Raw genomic sequence first — 23,256 nt, 5'->3', positions numbered from 1 at the left:
GTCACCATGTACATGAAGATGGAAGCGAAGGAGGCGCGAGAAGACGGCGTCGATCTGCTGGAAGAGGGCCGGTTGTTGGCACTCTGCCGGTCCGCCATCTACCAGTAGGGCCTACGCAGATACCACAGTCGAAAGGTCAAGCCAAAATCCTTCCAAGAGGGAGACCTTGTGCTCCGGCTGATCCAGCGAATAGCCGGCCAGCACAAGCTCTCGGCCCCATGGGAAGGCCCCATCATCATCAGCAAAGCATTGGGCAACGACTCCTACTACCTTTTGTATTAAGTACTAAGACATCGGTCCTTGGAGGAGCACTCGGGGGCTTCCTTTTTTATCTATATGATAAGTTCTATGCCTATGAGTATGTCATTTCATCATTCTGCCTGGCACCAGGTTCAACCAGTCGGCCCGGGGCTTGCCGCCTTGTACTATGAGAATGCTACCTGCAGTCGGACAAGTAGTGTGATGGCACCTAAGCCCTCTCTTGCCACAAGCCGAAGTTTGTAGAGCGACTGACTAGCCGACACGAGGAAAAGGCAGGAAACGGTGCCCACACAAAAAATGGCTAAGGACTAAAAGCATTTTCATAGGCCGAGTCGGCTCCTCGCCTCACTGACCGGCTACTGAGCAGCCGGCCGACCGGTCTCTTACTTTGCTTGCCACACTCTACCGACGGCAAAATACTTGCCTCTGCAAAGCGGTCAAGTACTTGACCCAGCCATAGTCCGCAAAGCAGCTGTCCGGCTGGCAAGACAACAACTAAGGGAGACGACAAAGGAAAAAGCCAGAAGAGTAAAAAGCAAGACAAGTCGGAAATCGGCAAAGATAATTTATACGGCAAAAGGCCCTTGGCCAACATTCAACGGAGTATGAATACACCCCCAGCGGGTGGAACTGCGCAAGTCTAACAAATTTGTTCAAAAGAGATTACAAAACAGGAAAAGAAATGATAACTCGGCTGCCTAGGTCAGAGGAGCAGCAAACGGATCGGAGGGGTCGGCGGAGGTAGAGGCTCCAGGTGGTGAAGCGTCCGCCTGGTGGGTTTCGGCTTGATCAGCATCAGCGGTAGTTGACCTGTCGGTGTTCCGCCCATTGGTCGAGGCTTGATCAGGCTAAGGCCGGCCGACATCTTCACCATCTGGCGCCTCGTCTTCGCCGTCCTTGTCCTCGTCCTCATCCTCCTCCTCGCCTTCATCACTGGAGGCGATCTCCTCCACCGAGTCTTTGCCGCCTTCTGGGTTCAGCTGGAACCAGTTGGGCGGCACCTCGATGCCCGCTTCATCAAGCTCGGGGAGGAAGACGGCGGTGTCCGTATACTCGGTGATTGCTGCAGCCCGGTGATCACTACAAAAAAAAGACACATCCGTGACATTTTGGGCCGAACGAAAATTTTCTCTATCATACATATGACACTTCTATGACGATAATTGTGACAAAACCCGGTATCATCGTAGATGTGGTGGGCTCCTACTTCTATGACAAAAAATCATGTCAAAAAATGGGCTTTTCGTCCTGGGCGGGCCGGAGACGCAGCTGCAAGACATTCTTTGGGTCGTCCATGACGGAAAAAACCATGGTATAAGCGAGTGGGAGGAAAATTTCGGGGAGTTCCCGGTTACAGTGGGATGTCGGGGGCCAAGCGATGCACGTTTCTATCGTACACGTATGCGCGTGTGTGCGAGGCGTTGGCTCTAACTGAACCCGAGCGAGGCGTTGGGCTCTAACTGAACCCGAGCGATTGCACTGCAGGCTAAGCGTTACTGAACCGATCGAGCGACTACTTTGCTATTGCTACTAACTGAAGCCGATCGATTGGACGAACAGTGAGCGTTGCACGCGGGGGGGGGGGGGGGGTTGGATGAACTGTGAGCGGTGGCGTTGCCTCTGGATGAACAGGACCCCATGGTGTGGAGGGCTGGATGAACAGTAGACGGTGGAGGGGTGCCCGTGGAGGGGTGGTTGAACAGGACCCCGTGGTGTGGAGGTCTGGATGAACAGTAGCATGTGGAGGGGTGGTTGAATAGTAGCCGGTGGAGTAGCGCGCGGTGGAGGCTGGAGGAGGTCGACGGTAGCCCGTGGAGGCTGGAGGAGGTCGACGGTGGAGATGAACAGTATCCCATGGAGTCCCGTTTTGTAGTACGCCACACCCCTCCCGATGAACAGGACCCCTGTTTTGACCGTAGGAGGTTTGTTTCGTCCGTCTTGCGGTATGCCACACCCCTCCCGATCAACAGGACCCCCGTTTCGACCATAGGAGGTCTGTTTCGTCCGTTTTGCGGTACGCCACACCCCTCCCGATCAAAAGGACCCCCGTTTCGACCGTAGGTTGTCCGTTTCCTCCGTTTTGCGGTACGCCACACCCCTCCCGATCAACAGGACCCCGTTCCAAATGTAGGAGGTCCGTTTCCTCCGTTTTGCGGTATGCCAGGCCTCATTACCATCGCCTATTCCGTCCAAGCCCTCCCGATGAACACGACCATGCATTCCGTTCCGACCTAGCCGGTTGGCTCCCTCGCATTCCGTTGCCTCCCGATGAACACGACGCATTCCGTTGCCTCCTGATGAACACGACGCATTCTGTTGCCTCCCCATGAACACGACACATTCCGTTGCCTCCCCATGAACACGACGACGCTGTTTCTCCGTTCCAACCCAGCCATGTACACGAGCCCTGGCCGTACGTATGCGCGAGTAGGCATTCGAGACCCCGCCCGTATGTACACATACGTGGCTGTATTTTCGTTCTTGCACCCTGGCCGTTGTACTTACGTGTACATGCTACGTGCGCGCCTCTAGTATGACATGTACGCGCCTCTACTACGACACGTGCGCGCCTCTACATCCACCAGTATATATGTACATGCACGTTCGCGACCAGAATGACAACACTACGTACGCTTCAACCAGGTGGGTCCTTTCTGTCAAGCACTTCCTTGCATGCGAAGATGTAGCTGGTGGGTACCAGCAGTCAGGGGGGCGAATCGTTTTTTCCCCGGATGCACTTCCTTGCGTGCGAAGATGTAGCTGGTGGGTCCTAGCAGTCAGGGGGGCGAATCATTTTTTGCCCGGACGCACTTCCTTGCGTGCGAAGATGTAGCTGGTGGGTCCCAGCAGTCAGGGAAAACAATTTTTTTGCGAAATACAGTGGCCCGTCCTGTGGGTCCCCGCTGTCAGGTGGAGGAATCATTATTTTGCGCGTAATAAGGAGGCACTTCCTTGCTGCGGCCGTGGACCCAGCTATCATCCTCTCCACGTACAGTCCACATCTGATGGAAGTCGTTCCTTGACCACGCCGCGCCGAGAGCACCATGGCGGTGGACGACGGCGAGGACTAGGAAGGGGACGACTCGGAGCCAGGGAAGACGCAGCAGTGGATGCCCACGCGAAGAGGAGTACGAGGGTTCACTGGTTCTACTGCGGTGTAAGGCTGCTGTCGCCGCAGAATAACAGGGGGTGTGGGTGAGTAGAGGGATGGCCTGGCCAGCGGTGGGAGGAGTAGGGGTGGTGAGGCCTCCGCGGCATCACAGCCGGCCACGGGAGGCAGGAGCAAGCGGCACGACCGGCGCTGGTTTGGGCGGCTGGAGCAAGAAGACCAGAGGTTGAAGAAGCACTACGGCCATTGGATGAACATTGTACGGTAATAGGATCTAGAATCGTTCATATTGACTAAGTTGACAAAGCCCTCTGTCCCCGTCAACTTGGTAGGCCCACAAGTCAGCCTCCCACTATGATGGGTTCCAGCTGGCAGGGGGAATATTCATTTTTTGTGCATAATAAGGAGGCACTTCCTTGCGTGCGAACATAGCTGGTGGGTCCAACATGTCAGCGGGGGGCACATTATTTCTGTGAAATACAGAGGCCCTTCCGGTGGGTCCCAGAAGTCAAGTGGAGGAATCATTATTTTGCGCGTAATAAGGAGGCATTTCCTTGTGTGCGGCCGTGGACCCAGCTGTCAGCCTCTCCATGCACAGTCTACTTCCGATGGTGTCGTTCGTTGCCCACGTTGACCATGCTGCGCCGAGCGCATCCAAGGTGGTGGACGACGGCGAGGCCCCGGACAGCAACGAGCCAGAGATGGGAAGACGCGGGAGTAGAGTCCCAGACGGAGAGGTGTACGAGGGTTAACTGGTTCTAGTGCGGTGTGGTTCGGCAGTCGGTGGAGAAGAACAGGAGTTGTGGAGGGGTGGAGGGATGGCCTGGCCAATGGTGGAGTAGCGCTTCATAGCGAAGCGTGCTAAGCAGAGCTGCTAGCAGGAGGAGGCGGGAGGTGGTCCCGGCGGCGCTGGAGGAAGAAGACGAGAGATTGAAGATGGATGCTGGTCGGTGGATGTATATCCAATGGCTAACATGTCAGAATCATTTGTTGATTAAATTGACAACGACTTGCGTTGGCTTCGACCTATTGGCCCACATTTCAGCCTCCAAAAATGTGGCAAGTATTCAACCCATTTTTTCAGAATTTACAGTCTTTTTTTTGCGCGGTAGAATTTACAGTCAATTTGATCTTCTTTTTTTGAATTATAACCATTAGTTGGGCTGGTTGAACAAATAATGTAGAGTCCAGGCGGCCCATTTATTTTATTTCCTAAAAAATTACAGGCCATTTTCACTTTATCGAAATACACGATTTTGCTGGGCTAATTCTAATTATAATGTTGGGTTGGGCCGGCAATGTTATCAAAAAATAAAAAGGGGCTGAGCTTTTTGTTATAAATATATTTAAATAATAAGTGATATTATTACATTCATCCTTAAATCTTACAAAGCTTTTGTACACAATCACTAGGATTTTCGTGCGAAAACAATCCGGGCTTTTATTTGTTAAGAAATTATTGTTATAAGTTAATAAGATGTGGGATATTGTTTTCTTACATATGTAAGTATCTGTTAAATATATGATGACAATAAAAATAATATATAATAACATATAAAATAATTTAAATATATATAATATAGTTAGAAGGGAAACATAAGTTGGACCTGGCGTTCCTATTCTTATATAGTAAAATAAAACAGACCTTTGAGTTTTCTTCAAAAAAATACATAAATTGGGCTGTCAAAAATAAAACCTCGGATGGGAGGTCCATAGGCGGCCTATGGACCTCCCATCCGAGGTCGTGGGCTGCGCATGTTAAAAATGAAAGCCTAGACGGGGCAGCCGAAAACCACGTCCAACACTTGCCAAAACTTCGTCCCTCGTTTTCTCTGTGTTTCGCATGCTCGACATTGTGTGGGCATTTTAACTGTGCATCATATGAATATGTGCTATGCATGAATGTTGATCAGCATGATGTTAACTGGCTGGTAGTTCCATTTTCGACCATGAATAAAACTTCCAACATGATGTTAACCCTATTTGAAAAGGCCGTGTTAATATAAATGCTCTACCTCTGAAAGTTGCAGTTTCTTATCTGAAACTGAACTTGCAGTTTCTTATCTGAAACTGAAACTTGCAATTTCTTCTCTGAGAATCACATTGTCTGCACTTTTATACTACTATGATACTACACTTTTTAAGTGCTAAAAATAGATCTCTAGAATTCATAAAATACTTCAGATGCTAAATACTGCAAATCTGAAATTCAACAGACATTCATATCTGAAAGTACTCTCAAAATACACAACACAAAACACAATTCACAACCTGCAAATACTGACAACCCTAAGCTCCTCCTGACAATTCACAACCTGCCCGACTATTGGGCTGGGGGGGGGGGCAGCCCCCTCCTATTCCTCGGCGGCAGACAGCCGCCCCGTGAGACGATGTGAACGGCGAGGGTGACGATGGCAGGGAAGCGTCGTCGGGCCAACTGCTTTTCTCCTCTTGCAGTTGGGTTCGGTCGACGAAGACTCCACCAGCTCGCTCTGGCAGGACACCCTCACAAACGGCACCCTGTATATGCTCGGTCCATCAATCTCTGGTGGATGCTCCATCTGGGATCAATACTCCCACCACCGCTCCCTCACATTCAGATTCGGTGAATCTGTTTGCTCCATGGCCCAGAGGAGCAGCTCTATGTACTCCAGCGCGACTCCCTCCGGGAGTATCGCCACCTTTTCGCTCTGTTGCAGATATTTGGCCATGGATGTCGCCGTCGCCGCTAGTTGTTCCTTGTTGTCAAACCAAGACTGTATCTCAAACATCCTAGCTAGTTTCACAGGGTCGCCGTCTGCGATCCTCATGTATCAGTTGTACTCCTCCATCGATCTACTTCTCCACAACACCTTCACTCGCCGGCGGTGGCTTTTGAATCGAAGAGGAGAGGAGCAGCGCTGGTTTTGGATTAGAACGGGAGAGGATCGACGTTGGTTTTGGACAGGAATGGGAGAGGAGGGGTGAGGGAGTCCTGGATTAGGGGGTCTTCGGACAGCCGGACTATCTCCATTGGCCGGACTGTTAGACTATGAAGATACAAGATTGAAGACTTCGTCTCGTGTCCGGATGGGACTCTACTTGGCGTGGAAGGCAAGCTAGGCAATACGTATATGAATATCTCCTCCTCTGTAACCGACCTTGTGTAACCCTAACCCTCTCCGTGTCTATATAAACCGAAGGGTTTTAGTCCGTAGGACAATAATCACAACATACAATCATACCATAGGCTAGCTTCTAGGGTTTAGCCTCTCTGATATCGTGGTAGATCTACTCTTGTAACGCCCATATCATCAATATTAATCAAGCAGGACGTAGGGTTTTACCTCCATCAAGAGGGCCCAAACCTGGGTAAAACTTCGTGTCCCTTGCCTCCTGTTACCATCCGGCCTAGACACATAGTTCGCGACCCCCTACCCGAGATCCGCCGGTTTTGACACCGACATTGGTGCTTTCATTGAGAGTTCCGCTGTGCCGTCACCACCAGGAAGGATGTCTCGTCCCGTCTTTAAAGACTGCACTATCGCTGAGGGAGCTCTGGCTATCGGCCAAACTCTCCGGCTAGGTGGTTTCCTTATGACCGCCTGTTCGGCCACTGCGCCGACGATGACTTCTCGGGTCATCGAAAGCAATCTTTATGTCAACTCGGAACTCGCCGAGCAGTTAGATCCAATGGAGCTCTCTTCCCTGAACGAGCTCTTGGATCGCATCGCCGCCCTGGGAGTCGCTACAGACTACGATCAGTTTGGGCCTAAACCCGATCTGAGAGAAATTAACTCTCCCCAGGTCACCCATCACGTTGCAGTGGTGGAAGAACAATGCGGCAACCCTTCATCTATCGTAAGGACTAGCTACGTCCGTATTCCCGATCCCTCCAAGCCGGATACCCGCGGAGGGGATGATGTCACTCAAAGCCTGAACCCAGAATCAGGCAACGGGCTAGATTTACCGGAAAACATCCAAGAATCCAAACTTTCGAGTACGGAAACTCCTTGGCCACTGAGCCTCAGATTGGGTGAGGATTCGGATTCAATTCCACCCACCCACCCGAACATACGCGATCTATCCCAAATTAGGGAAGAGCCCGAAGAAACAGTACACCATTACTGGGCCAGATTCCTCCTGGTCAAGAACAGGATAAAGGACTGCCGCGAGGAAGACGCAATTTCATTCTTCTGCAATAATTGCACGGATAAGGGAATCCTCAATGCCACAAGTCATCGTGAAATTACACGCTTTGTCGACCTGGTGTCCATAGTACGAAAGTACTGTGCGATGGAAAGCGGCTGTAAAACCGAAATAAAATTTTGGGATAATCCGGCCCTGAATACAAACCCAGTCCGAAATAAAAGGGTGCATTATCACAATACACCTAGGTTAACTACCAAAAAGCAAAAGCCCTCTACGGGGCAAGGAACCGTACTGGAGGGATGGCTCAACGGACCCTGCAAAATTCATAGTACAGCGGATGCGATACCAACGCATAGCCTTAGAGCATGCTGGATACTCCAGCAGGTGGCCAAAAGTGGTGAGGATCTATTCCTCTCAAAAACCACAGGGCACCACCCCGAGGACAATAATACGGTCTTAATGGTCTTTGAGACCTTCGCGTCAAATAATAGACGGAAGCGAACACTCCGCAGCATGTCCGAAATCTGCCACATAGCAGAAATAAATCCTTGGAGCGACACGACTATTACCTTCAATGCAGTGACGAACCTAAATTCCGAACAGCCCGAGTACCAGCCGCACTGGTCCTCAATCCAATCGTGGGCGGCTTCTGACTCACCAAGGTACTCATGGACGGCGGCAGCGGATTAAACCTCATCTATGAGGAAACACTTCAAAAGATTGAAATAGACTGGAGCCGCATTAAGCAAAGCAGCACAACCTTTAAAGGAATCATCCCCACTCGGGAAGCACGCTGTGCTGGAAAAATCACACTAGACGTGGTATTCGGCACGCCGGATAATTACAGGTCCGAAGAAATTACATTCCAAGTGGCCTCGTTCAGCAGCGGATACCATGCTCTATTAGGGCGGGAGGCGTTTACAATCTTCCAAGCCATACCCCATTATGGGTACATGAAGCTCAAAATCCCGGGGCCCAACGGAATTATCACTCTTGTTAGTGATCTGGACATAGCATTCCGTGCCAAAAATAAGACAGCTGCACTGGCCCTTGAGGCACTATCCGAAACCCTAGCGGCCAAAGAACTAACTGCGCTGTGCTCCACGGTGAACAGGGACGACGTGATACTCGATAAAAGATCCAAGTCCACCTCCTTTAAGTCGGCGGACGAAATACTCAAATTCCAAGTCCATCCAACGGACTCTACAAAAACAGCTTCCATCGGGGCACAATTAAACCCTAATGTCGACGCTGCACTGCGAGAGTTCCTACGCGAGAACTGGGACATTTTTTCCTGGCACCCTTCAGACATGCCAGGAATCCCACGCAGGCTGGCTGAACACAGCCTAAATATCCTAAAAGGATTCAAGCCAGTCAAGCAGGCTCTTCGACGTTTCTCCAAGCCTAAAAGACAAGCCATGGGAGAGGAACTAGCCAAGCTATTGGAGGCCGAATTCATCAGAGACATAAAACATCCAGACTGGCTAGCAAACCTGGTAATGGTACCAAAGAAGGACAAATCCTGGCGCTTGTGCGTCGATTTTAAGGACCTTAACAAGGCCTGCCCAAAGGATCCCTTCCCCTTCCCCCGCATCGATCAAATCATCGATGCTACCACAGGACACGATTCATTGTGTTTCCTCGACGCATACTCCGGCTACCATCAACTCAAAATGGAAGAGCCAGACCAAGCCGCAATGGCATTTATCACACCATACGGCCCATTCTGCTTCAACACAATGCCCTTTGGGCTAAAAAACGCCGGTGCAACATATCAGCGCATGATTCAGACATGCCTGGCAAACCAGATCAGCAAAACAGTGGAGGCATACGTGGATGACGTGGTCGTTAAAACCAAGCATGTCAAAACTCTAGTAGACGACTTGAGGCTCACATTCGACAACCTCCGAACATATGACATCAAGCTCAATCTGGAAAAATGCATTTTCGGCGTACCAGCAGGAAAGCTCCCGAGATTCATTGTCTCCAGTAGAGGTATTGAAGCTAATCCGGCCAAAATCCGAGCGTTGTCACAGTTGGCTACCCCAACAGACCTCAAACAAATACAAAAATTGACTGGATGCGTGGTGGCTCTAAGACGCTTTATCTCCCGCTTGGGAGAAAAGGCATTACCCCTTTATCGGCTCCTTCGGCGCACCGAACACTTCGAGTGGACGGACGCCGCCACGGCCGGACTCAACGAAATAAAAGCCATATTGGCAACAAACCCAGTCCTTGCCGCGCCAAACATTGGCGAACCAATGCTATTATACATTGCGGCAACTCATCAAGTAGTAAGCGTAGTGCTTGTCCTCGAACGAGAAGTGGACGGACACAAATTTCCCCTTCAAAAGCCGGTTTACTACGTGTCCACTGTCCTTACTCCATGCAAATCACGGTACCCGCATTATCAAAAGATAGCGTACGCGGTATTTATGGCATCCCGGAAGCTGCGACACTACTTTCAAGAGTGTTCGATAATGGTAGCCTCGGAAGTACCACTTAACAATATTATAAACAACCGCGACGCGACGGGCCGGATTGCCAAATGGGCCATTGAGCTCCTCCCGTTCGACATAACTTACAAGCCATGATGAGCTATTAAATCGCAAGTTTTGGCTGACTTCGTCGCTAAATGGACGGAAGCCAAACTCCCTAAAGAGTACGGCACATATTCAAACTGGATCATGCACTTCGACGGCTCCAAAATGTTGGCTGGTCTGGGGGCTGGCGTCGTTTTGACGTCCCCAACAGGAGACACCGTTCAATACGTACTGCAGATAATGTATACGGACTCCAACAACGTAGCAGAATATGAGGCCCTTCTACATGGTCTCCGGATGGCCGTATCCTTGGGCATTCAACGCCTAGAGGTGCGCGGGGATTCAAACCTCGCGATATCCCAAATAAATGGAGACTTTGATGCCAAGGGTCCAAAAATGGCCGCTTATCGCAATGCCGTCCTAAAAATGTCAGCTCGGTTCGAGGGGCTCGAATTTCACCATGTGGCTCGGGAAAACAATCAGGCGGCGGATATCCTCGCCCGCATTGGCGCCAAACGTGACGCGGTCCCTCCCAACATTTTTCTGGAAAGGCTTTTCAAGCCATCCGTAGCATGGGAAGGGGACACCGGTAACAACAGTCCGGACCCGGCCAAAATACCCGATACCGAACTCTCTGACACAATCGGAGGCTCCGCCACCGAAATAACACAATCAGCCCACGAAATAATGGCCATTATTGCCCCGTGGACAGAACCATTCCTGGCCTACCTAATTAGACAGGAACTTCCGGAGGACCAAAATGAGGCATGCTGCATAGTGCGGCGATCCAAAGCCTACAGGGTCCATGAGGGAGAATTGTACAAAAAAAGCACTACCGGAGTCCTTCAAAGGTGCATCTCCGAAGAGGAAGGGCGGAATCTTTTGGCAGAAATTCACGCCGGACTCGGCGGTCATCACGCCACAGCCCGGGCTCTTGTAAGAAAGGCCTTCCGCACAGGATTTTATTGGCCAACGGCCCGGGCAGATGCACAGGACTTGGTCCAACGTTGCGCCAGTTGCCAGCTCTTTGCAAATCAAAGCCACATGCCACCCACCGCCCTCCGAACAATCCCCATTACATGGCCCTTCGCGGTCTGGGGGCTTGACATGGTTGGGCCCCTTAAAGGGGGAACCCACAAGAAAAAATAGTTATTGGTCATGGTGGATAAATTCACCAAATGGATAAAGGCCAAACCGGTTAAAACAGTCGAATCCGGACCGGTGATAGACTTCATATCCGGGGTTGTACACTGCTACGGCGTCCCCCACAGCATCATCATTGATAATGGCACGAACTTCACAGCCGACAAGGTAAAACTCTGGTGCAGCAAAATGGGCATCAAGCTCGATTATGCTTCAGTCTATCACCCACAAACCAACGGTCAAGTCGAACGAGCAAATGGTCTTATAATGAGCAGCATTAAACCCAGACTAGTGCGCTCCTTAACGGAGTCTGACATGCACTGGGTAGAGGAGCTCGACTCCGTACTCTAGGGGCTGCGGACCACGCCGAATCGTAGTACCGGATACGCACCATTTTTTATGGTGTACGGCACAGAGGCAGTCCTGCCCTGTGACATAATTCATGATTCACCTCGAGTGCGCATGTACGAAGAAAGAGAAGCCGAGCTCGATCGGCAGGACAGTCTGGACACCTTGGAGGAAGAGCGCGACGTAGCCAAAGCCCGTTCCGCATTTTACCAGCAACAGGCTCGCAGATACCAAAGCAGAGAAGTATGAGCCAAAACTTATAACGTTGGCGAACTAGTTCTCCGGCTGCTGGATAAGAAAAAGAACAAGCTAGAGCCCAAATGGGAAGGTCCCTTCATCATCAACCAAGTTCTGACTGGCGGAGCATACCGACTGCGGGATGCATCGACTAGTCGACTCGAGCCGAACCCATGGAACGCAGCCAGGCTCCGAAGATTCTACGCCTAGCACCGGACTTTATGTTAGTCCCCTCCCTTTGTCCATTTCCTGCATATGCGTCATCTGTCTTGTTTCCCTTTCTTTCTTTTATTTCTCTAGGCCTTCAAGGGTCACCTTGTGCCTCACTTGTACATTACAGATGTGCTAGCCGCACTCTCTACACCTGGGGGCTTCTTTCACAGAAGCTTAAATTATTTACCTGGGCATCACGCCCACCACATGCGTTATACTTCCGCATGTACCTTTTTTCACCATTATATGCATCGATATGACTTAAGTTTTGGCCAAGCTGGGTTGCCTGGCTCTTGTATTTATGCCCTATGTTCCCGTTAATTCGGCTAGGGCATAAGGGGAGCACCTCTGCGATTGTTACCGCCGGGTCAGCGGACGTGTACCTCAGACTGGGTGAAGCCCAAAGCTAGCGTTCTTAAGAGAATATTCGGTCGGTGAACAAAAGATGACTTTTATGTATTATCCATATCTGCCCCCAGATGTTTTTTCTGCGCTTCTTATCGCAGTCCGGACATGCACTTTAGGGCATGCCTACCCAGGGAAAGGAACTATTAACGGAACTATTCTCTATGGAAGATGTTTCTTACTACCCATGTAATATAACATAACTAGTTGGGCACTTGTCTAATAAAGCACTAATGACCCCTACGCCTGGTCTGCACGCATGCCCCGGTTCGTACATAACCGAGAGGGTATTCGGATACACTCCGGACTGTTGGGTCCCGAGGTTGAAGCGAAAAGGTCTGCCATGACAAACGATCTACAATCCGGCTAGAAGGCATCATACATGTCACCTTAAAATTACATAGTCAATTTGACTGGTTGAATTCCTCTTCAATGCCATCCAATAGGCTGTCTAGTCTATAGTCCTGTTGGGAATACTTTGCGGCCAATTCTACTTGGCCATACACTAAACTCACAGGGATCTCCTTGCCATCAGGCCCCATAGGTCTGACTTCGGCCATGTGGTTCGGGTCAGCCTTCGTGTACCGTGTCTTCACCATTGCCCAAGCTTCCCTGGCGCCCTGACGGCATGCCGATATCTTCCATAATCATAAGCACTGCCATGCTCCCTTCAGCTTTTCTGCAAGCTCTCCAAGGCCTTCGGGTATGGAGATGGACGGCCACAAGGCCTGGGCAACGCCTTGCATCACCTGCCGAACTCGTTCGTGCAACTGTGCGAGCTCGGGAAGAAGATGACCCGTTGAACCAGGCATCTCCTCGGCAGGACGACCTGTTAGGATACCTGCAGACATAATTCTGTCAGCCAACTTCCTCGCTAAACTATTTTTCAAAGTTCATTCAAGCACTTACTAAATATGCCTCGTCGAAGCCGCCGATTCTCCTTAACAGAGTCCGACAGTTGGGCACGAACATCTTTTAGTTCCACGCCCAGCTTGGTGTTGGCATCTTGGAGATCATTCTTCTCCTGCCTCACCCTTGTAAGCACGCTCTCACCGGCCTTCAGCTGGCGTATGAGCTGTTGCTTCTCCGGATTCACTTCAGCGTCATCTGCAATTTTATCGTCAGATCTGCATATAAAGCCGCACTCTAATATGATACTTATCATTTGACGGATATGTTACCAGAGGGGGTCTCTTTGGGCTCCCCTTCCGCGGCCAGTGCGGCCTGAAGTTGGGCTTTGCACTCTTCTAGCTCCTGGGACAGTTGAGTATTCTTTTCTGTAAGAACCTACATAGCAAATGATCCTTAAATCAGTTATCCTAACTGTTTCTAGTCTCATGGGCTACTGATATATATAATCATCAAATTTTCTCACCCATATGTCTTTTACATACTGCTCCGTGGCTCTGGCTAGACCATTTTGAGCAGCACGGAGGTGCGCGTCTCCCGAGTTGAAGGCATCCAATGCCTCTTGGGAGAAACAAGCATCATGAAGAACAGTCCGGCGACGCCTGTGGTTCATGGCACTTTCCACCTCAGAATGGGTGGCGGACAGTCTATCTGTATCCTCTATCGGAGGAGCACCCGGCGCACGCCTTGTACTCGTTCTCACCTCTCAGTCCGGCCTTGGAGCCTGGCTTGTGGATGCGCGATTGGTAGCCTCTCCGGGTATAGTCCGGTGAGCGCTCTTTTTCCTGAAAAGAAGGCATGGGCGTTAATATGCCTCTGTAAATAATGTCTTGCAATAAAGACGGCACGCCATACCACTGCACCGGTGCCTCAATCCGGACTGCGGATCTTTTTAGCCTGCCTGGCCTAGCGGCCCCTTGTTGGCTAGTTGCCACAGGCTCGGCCTTCTACCCCGAGGACCTCCCCTGCAAAACACGGCTGTTATACGACAATAACAAGAGCACAAGGATGGATCCCTTTTCAAGTGCTGGGACTTCGGTTTCAGTCACCTACGAGGCTGGAACTAGCCCAGGGTAATCGGCCATAATGGCCACCAAGGTATTGTCGTTACTCCCTAGGTAAAATACCCCGTTGATCAGCTCCACGGATATGTCCGGATCCTCCTGGGAGGTCGGGTCAAGGGACCGGCCAGGGTCCTCGGGCTGTGGAGGAGGGCTGTTTATCTCCTTTACTGCCTGGCGCAGCTCCTGCGATGAAATCGCTAGAATGAATACTTAAACCGCGGGAATACGAAACGGATGGGCGAGAATAAGTCTCCGCTTACCCAGCTCGGAAGATTGTACAAAGAGAATCCGCCCTGCGGGTTGACACGGAGGAATTCCTCCTCTTCTCCCTTGTACAAAGTGGAGAAGATCTTTATTAAATCAGCAGCCGATCCCGGCCCTTTGCGGCCGTGGCGGGTGGCATCATCCTCCCTGTTGAAATCCCACATGGGGTGGCCTCTATACTAGAGTGGCTGCACCCCCCGCATAATGCATATAGCCATGACCTCGATCATGGTCAATCCGGATCGAGCTAAAGAACTTATCCGGCTCATTAGATAAAGAATGTCCCTGTCGTCTTCCTCCAGGGAGCTCCATGGACGCCAGCTCCGGTGCTTCTTCAAAGGGGCGTTGTCAAACTCAGGAAGGCCGATCCGAATAGGGTCCGGAAGGGGGACATCTTCTATATAAAACCATTCTGAAGGCCAGTCTTCGGAAGTATTCTTCGGGGTCCCGGACAAGTATCCGGTCCCGGCAATACGCCACACTTCAGCTCCGCCCACTTGATATATTGATCCCTTCTTAGAACGCGGCACAAGGCAGAACAACTTCTTCCACAGAGCGACGAAATGAGCCTCACAGCCCAAAAATAACTCGCAAAGGGCTAAGAATCCCGTGATATGCAGCAGGGAGGTAGGCGTAAGGTTGTGCAGCTGGAGGCCATAGAACTCCAGAAGCCCCCGGAGAAACGGATGAATTGGGAATCCGAGCCCTCTTACCAGATAAGGGACAAGGCATACCCACTCTCCCTTGGAGGGATTGGGACGGCTCTCCGCTTGCTCTCCGCCATTGTAGGTGGCAAGCCCGGCTTGAACCGGGACCAGGTACGCTGGGGGAAGAAATCCCTTGGACTGAAGCATCACCAATTTGCTATGCGAGATGGAACATCTCTCTCAATCTCCAGGCTTGGAGCTAGGGGTGCGAGAGGAGGAGCTGCGTCGACTGGCCATGGTGGAATGGATCTCTGTCGGGTGCGCTCCGATGAAGACTCGGCAAGGGAGGATGATGTGATTTGGATCTGAATCCTCATCTTTTTAAATAGGAGGCTCATTTTCATAGCTAGGGGGGTAAATGTGAAAACACCCTGGCTCTTCACATTCGCTGGACACGTGGAAAGTGGCCATTATTGGGCGTAGAAGCCAAGGAGTACAAACCGTCACAAGGAACCGGACATTATTTCGACAGGTACACAGAATTTGGAGAGGAACCCGCCTTGCAATGCCGAAGATAATACTACGCATCGGACTCGTCGTCATTGAAGCCTAGTTCGGGGCCTACTGAGGGAGTCCAGGATTATGGGGTCTCCGGACAGCCGGACTATCTCCATTGGCCAGACTGTTATACTATGAAGATACAAGATTGAAGACTCACTACTAGGAAAAGGCCTACTAATGGCGCACCAGTTTTGCCTAGTAATGGCGCACTACTGGTGCGCCATTAGTATCACGCCACTAGTATTTTTTTACTAATGGCGCACCACTGGTGCGCCATTAGTATACCAGATACTAATGGCGCACCAGTAGTGCGCCATTAGTATGCCTAGAGGTGCACCATTACTATCTGACTTAGTAATGGGCATCACATAGAAGTGCGCCATTAGTAATAAATTTTTTTCAATTATTTTTTAAAAAAAATTCAATTTTTTTTCTTAATCTCGGGTCACTATGGCTTAATCTCGAGTCAATATGCTTAATCTCAGGTCAAATCGCACTCTGTGGTCAAACTTCCTGAAAGGTCACCCATCCTCACACTACTCCAACCCAAGCATGCTTAACTTCATAGTTCTATCCAACCCCAGCACCACCTCACTTCACAGGCACTTGTTGATATATCTATCATATCAATCCTATTAAACCTTGCTGATGTCTAGGACTTTGTTCATGTTCATGAGTATGATGAAATTTTGAAAAAATATTTCAAACTTCCCGGTCATATTACGTATCATACTTTGAAAAATAATTCAAAATTTTTTTGAAACCAATTTTTGTTCTATTACTAGTGGCACACCTAGCATATGGTGCACCACTAGTAAGTTTGAAATTTTTTGAATTTTTTTGCCTCCAGATCTTAAAAGCCCCGTAACTTTTTTTCTGTTAGGTTTTTGGGGATTTTTAAAATGTTGAACGGGGTTCCCGTTAAATTCGGATGTAACTTTTCGAGTAGATGATTTTTCATATAAAAAACTTTTTAATCCGAGTTCGTATGCAAAAGCTATGCCCATTTTACAAATTTCAAAGAGATTTTGCAAATAAAGTCGAAATTCATATTTGTAAATTTTCCCAACAACTAGACCACATATCACATAGGAAACTTATTTTCTTTTATTTTTTGACATTTCCATCATTTTCTTTTATTTTTTTAAAACTGAAAAGGCCGTCCACGGGGGGGGGGGTGCATTCGGTACGTTTTGGGCCAAGTTAGTAATGGCGCACCGTGGGAGTGGTGCGCCATTACTAGTTTTGAAAAAACAATAAAACAAATTCTGATTTCTTTTAAAAAAACTTAGTAATGGCGCACCAGTTGACAGTTCGCCATTACTAGTTTTTAACTAGTAATGGCGCACTGTCCACTGGTGCACCATTACTAGTTTTGAAAAAATAAATTAAAAAAATTGGAAAAAAAATTGAAAATAATTTACTAGTGGCGCACCGTGGATGTGGTGCGCCATTACTAGTTTAACTAGTAATGGCGCACTATCCACTGGTGCGCCATTACTAGTTTTGAAAAAAAATGAAAAAAAATTTGTTACTAATGGTGCACCGTGGATGTGGTGCGCCATTCGTATTTGGACACTAATGGCGCACCAACACATGGTGCGCCATTAGTATACTAATGGCGCACCACATGTATGGTGCGCCATTAGTGTCATTTCCATCTATAGCCCTTTTCCTAGTAGTGACTTCGTCTCGTGTCCGGATGGGACTCTACTTGGCATGGAAGGCAAGCTAGGCAATACGTATATGGATATCTCCTCCTCTGTAACCGACCTTGTGTAACCCTAACCCTCTCCGGTGTCTATATAAACCGAAGGGTTTTAGTCCGTAGGACAACAATCACAACATACAATCATACCATAGGCTAGCTTCTAGGGTTTAGCCTCTCTGATCTCATGGTAGATCTACTCTTGTAACGCCCATATCATCAATATTAATCAAGCATGACGTAGGGTTTTACCTCCATCAAGAGGGCCAGAACCTGGGTAAAACTTCATGTCCCTTGCCTCCTATTACCATCCGGCCTAGACGCACAGTTCGGGACCCCCTACCCGAGATCCGCCGGTTTTGACACCGACAAGGGGCGGTGGTTTTGAAATGTAAGAGGAGAGGAGCAGCGCTGCATTTAGATTGGAACAAGAGAGGAGTGGCGGTGGTTTAAGACGAGAAGATAATTAAATCACCACATATTAGTCCCATTTTTATTAGTCCCGCTGTAATTAAATCACCACATATTACACTGATTCTGCTGCTCGTTGCGTACGATGATTGGGAGAAATAAATACCTAGCTGTAGCATGCTCTAGGGATGTGCACGTGAGGCTTGCATGCGGCTGCATTCGGAGGGAGGCGAGACGATTCAATTAATTAATGCCGCTCCTACTCGTCCCCGCACATCCTTCAATACTACGGCAGTTCGCTGCTAGTCGTCCCGTCCATTCACATTACGGTAATTCCACTAATCCTAACCCTCCTCCCAAATCCATGGCGTCCCAAATCTCCACGATCGGCGGTGAGTACAAGGTTAGAACCATCACCGGCGATGAGTTCGACGCCATCTACACCTGTTCTTTCGCGACGGTGAAAGGATGCCTTTCTCGCTTCACACGCATATCGAGGACTCAGATGATGAGTGGTTCGCTGGGCTAGATGTTGAGTACACCATAGTCCTGGGACGAGAGAAGGATCTAAAGGATGAAGAGAGGAAGAAGCCCGCCGTGATCCAGGTTTGCATGCATGACTTATGCTTGGTCTACCACATATGCCATGCTGACGTTGAGTGCCAGGATTTTAAAGACATCCTCGAGAGCAACCTAGTCAAACTCGTTACTGTAGACTTTGGTAACGACAAAGAAGTCCTGCGTCGGATAGGCCTCATTGTAGGCAACACCTTCGACCTCCAGAAGAATCGGCTGGTTTCCTCTCGTCAGCCTTCAATGCTGACCCTGGTAGGAGCCATGGTTCATCATTCGTACGGTAAACTGGAGAAACCTCCATACACGTTTCATCGTCATGCATGGCAGCGGAATGTACTAGATATAGACCACATCCACTACGCTGCAATGGATGGCTACCTTTGCTTCAATATCTACAAGGGCTGGATGAAGAGCAACAGCCAAGTGTGCGGTTCAATCAAAGAAGTATCAGCCAAGATGAAGAGGGACAAGGACGAAGTCGAGGACGTGGACGAGGACTCTGAGTAAGGTGGCAGTGTCATTGCTCATGATGGTTCTAATGCAGTGTCTACTGGAATAGTTGCAAAGTTTAACTTCAGGGGTGCTTAATTTAATTTGAGGGGTGTGTTGTGCTGAGCCCCCAGCAGAACTATGTTATGTTTCTTCTTGTTACTTTAACTCTTTAGTACGTACACACTAGTATTTCTTACATTTCATCTTTTAGTTGGTATAGTACTACCACTCATTTCTTCACATTATATACGTACAACATATATGCCCAACATCATATAGCCAGCAGTTTAGTTGTCAAAGAATTTCAGGGTGCTTAGTTTTGTCAAAGAATTCCAGGATGCTTAGAGGGTACTTGGATCCAAGAGACTTATTTTAGTCTGGCTAAAAATAGTCCATTTAAGAGGCTAAAGTTCCAAGCACCCCTGACTAAAAAGGGGCTAAAACTAGTCTTGAGACTAAAAAAAATTTAGTCAGGGGTACCCCTACTAAAATATGGATTAGTCCTCTCTCTACTCATTTAACTCCTCTCCTTTAACACATGCGAGTTTTGGACTGGAGGGTTTGGTGGATAATAAATGTTGATTAACTTGATTTAGCCTTTTTAGTATTTGGATCCAAGCATGGGTGAGGCTAGCATGTTTTAGTCCCACTACTTTTAGTCATGGGACTAAAACGTATCCAAGCACCCTCTTAGTTTTATTTCAGGGGTGGGTTGAGCTGGACACCATTACTGTTACTAGCCTTTTTAATAATACTATATGCATAATTTGGCGACGAGCGCTCTCTATATGTACCACCTTTTTTTTAATTTCAAGTTTTGCTCCATGGCACAATCCATCGATACTACTGTTGTACAAAAGTACACATTTTTTAAAAGGCTAGAGGGCGGGGCAGTCTAGCTTGGTCGGTTTCAGGAGAGGCAAGGGCCTTTGTGATTTGATGGCTCATTACTGCTAGAAGGCGGGCCTTGTGATTTGACTGCTCGTATAAATGTGCCGATGACCTGATCGAGGAGGAGCAAAGAACTGTGTGGTATACTCAAGTTTTCCACTGGAGTAGTACTGCGACGGAGGAGCACGAAACACGGCAGCCCAGTGCCATATGGCGATAAAAAAATGATCTAATTTGCTAGTCATCTCATTGTTAGCATTGTTCTATTCATTCCCTAAAAAAACCATTGTTCTATTCATGCCTCGCAGAGAACGTGACACGTGCAGCGAAACACCCGAAGCAAAAGATGAAACACAGGAGCAAAAGAAGAAGGAAGATTATCACCCCAAATGATCTAATTCTCCGCGGAGTCGTAACTACTTCTTCATCGCCTCCACGACCTCCATCTCCTTGCGCGTCTCCTCCGCCATCTTCTTCATTCTGTCCATGACGCGGGATTTCTCGACGCGAGCCTTCATCATCTATTCCACGGCCGCATTACGTACCTTGACAGCAGCCGGGTGCTCGATGCAGAGCTTCGCCAACTCCTCCTTTTGTTCCATGACGAGGGCCTGCAACATCTTGATCGAGGAACTACTATTCTCATGCAGCTTCTTCCAGCCGGCGTTCTTCTCCTTCAACAAGTCGATCTCGTGGCAGAGCTTCGCCTTGTCCTCCTGAAGTCGCAGGATTTCGCCAGCCGCCTTCTTCTCCGAGGCAATGCTCTTCCTCAGCAGCATGACCAAGCCAGCGGTCAACTTCCCCTGATGATTGAGCTCAGCGGGCATGTCGTCGAGGCAATCCTTCAGCAACTCCATCAAGCCATGGATGAACTCGTTCTTCTTATTGAGGTGCTTATTGAGCTGATCGGGCATGCCGTCGAGGGATAACGACTCCAGCTCCGCCGACTCGGCATGTTCACCTCCGCGGCTAGGGTGCTCCTGGGAGCCATCGCTTTCCCGTGAGAGATCTTTCGAGGTCTCTGCGTGGCGGCGAGCCCTCTCTTTTTTTCCGCAGCCTTGGTTGCTGCTCCCTTGTTACAAGTACTTCTCGACCTAGAGCTTACTCACCGGCCATGGCAACGACGGACGAAGAAGAAGCACTTATGAGGAGGAAAGGTAGAGTAATTTTCGGTTAGGTAGTTCCCCTTTTTATAACCTAAGTACTAGCACTAGTACTAATACCTGCATAGTGGGAACACGTTCAGGTTTGGTACGTACTAGTAGGTGTGAGCAGGCTTTCGAATGTGATGGGAACAAGGTAAAGTTTAATTGATGGTTTTGGTTTCGAGGCCCGAAACGGCTCCCGATGAGTTTAGCGGAACATAAATTTCAAGTACTACACTGCTCAAATGCGTAAATATTATGTTACTGTCAAAAATTGGCACAAAATACTTAGGAGACCAATGGAAGTACTACTAGCAACCCATGATTTAACTACTTGCATGTGCGCAGTGGAGTAATAATGTCTTTCTTCTGCCCACACGTCCACTCAATTTGCATGCGCTGTATTAATTGACCATCAATGAAGTGAACGACTTTTCACGCATCAAATTATCACATGGGGTGGATCTTGGTACAAAATTGCTTCCACCCGTGTACCCGCGTGTGCGTGCGAGGGAATGAGTGCATGCGTGGCGTGTGTGCACATCTTCGCTTCGTGCATGTACCGCCAGTATGGCTCAGGGAGGACGAGTACATTCTTCTGGAACCAGCAGCACATCACTGTGATCAATCCATGCAAGGAGGTTGCGACAACGCCTCCACATGTGCCACATGGCTTCATGAACTGTAAGAGAGACACTGTGTAGCGTGCCATTGGTATTCTAATTTACGTGTTTTGCACATACTCGAAGTACTAGTAAGGTACACGTGCATTGCACGCATCAGATTTTGCAACCAAATTATGAATAAATACCAAACTATTTCATGTAAGCTCTGAGTCATATATGCCTGATGTAGCCCTTCGTTTAATTCTTATAGTTCATCTCATTCAAAATCAATTAGTTTTTATAAAAAAGCTAAGAACGCGAGAATAGGAAAAACATGGGATTATAGTGGAATGTCGTCTTGAATCCTACAGGATTGTACGAGTGTTTGATTGTGCATAGAAAAAATGCAGAATTCTTTCAAAGAGGTTTGAGTGGATGGGATGTTTCCTATGAATCTAGTGCAAATGAATCATATGGAAAAATTCCTATGGTTTACAATCCTACGAATCAAACAACCAAGATAGGAAAAATTCCTAATGATTAGAATACTCCAAAATTCCTTTGAGAATCCTTTGAATCAAAGAAGCCCTTAATCTATTTTATGATTCATGGAATTGTGCGTTGTAAAGCATAAACTAAAAAAAATAATGGCAATTCAACTAGAAAAAAAGTTTGGGCAGTTATGATACGGAAGATTCTAGAACAAAAGAGAACCACTGTTGTTTTGAGGTTTGTGCATTATGCTTAAGTTCAACCATGGAGTCTGCTAGATTGTACATGTGGAAAAATCCGGTGGGGGGCTAGAAGATGGCGCGAGGGGCCGAGTGGAGGGAGACTATGAAGGAATGCACAAGTGCGACATCGATATTTAGAGAGAGGGGGGAACACGTGCGCTATTGCGCGCAGTGGCGGAGCCAAGAAAAATAAATGAGCTAGGGGGCCAAGCATTGCTAATCGTTTACGAGGAGGGTCAATTCATGAACTTAAACCATTTTTAGCAGCAATTGTCTAATGATCACATTCATATTAGCCTCGATATATAGTGATGTTAGGGGCGAGGGGGCAGGGCCCTTACTGCCCCCTGTCTTCGCCATTGTGCACGCGTCTGAGAGATGAAGCGGAAGGCATGGATGATGAGAGGGGGATGTTGGATATATAATTAATGTGGGTGTATTAGCTATATATGTTAATCCTATATAGAGAGGTATAGATTGATCGATGTGGATGTGGGAAAGAGGGTGAGACCTCCCTGGATATATCGATTGATCGGTTTGTGTGGAAAACTATGAAAGACCTAGCTATATACACACATACATAGAGGAACATCGATCGTTGTGCATGCACGCGTGAGAGATAAAGAATGCCCGATATGATGGAGAGGGGGATGTGTGTGGGTGTGTGCCTTCATGGGAGACCGACCTGAAGAAAAATATTGCATGCGTGCAATGGATAATGCCGACTGGTAGTGTGTGTGCATGCATGCACGAGAGGAAGTTAGTGGTACAATTATAAAGAGAAGACTACTGTGTGGGTGTAAAAGAATAGGTGAGGTCATAATCAATGTAAAGTTGAATTCAAATATTTGAATAAGAG

At 48.6% G+C, this 23,256-nt stretch overlaps 1 pseudogene; it reads right to left on the bottom strand.

Moving 5' to 3' along the window:
• Positions 1 to 1,109: 1,109 nt before the first annotated feature.
• Positions 1,110 to 23,256, bottom strand: part of LOC125519085 (uncharacterized) — a 39,652-nt pseudogene continuing 17,505 nt past the window's right edge.

The sequence above is a fragment of the Triticum urartu genome, chromosome 7A (assembly GCF_056163025.1).
Source record: "Triticum urartu cultivar PI428250 chromosome 7A, HENAU_Tu73, whole genome shotgun sequence".
NCBI classification, from domain to species: domain Eukaryota; kingdom Viridiplantae; phylum Streptophyta; class Magnoliopsida; order Poales; family Poaceae; genus Triticum; species Triticum urartu.
The sequence above is the reverse complement of the archived record's forward strand: the minus strand, read 5'-3'. Positions and strand labels throughout refer to the sequence as shown.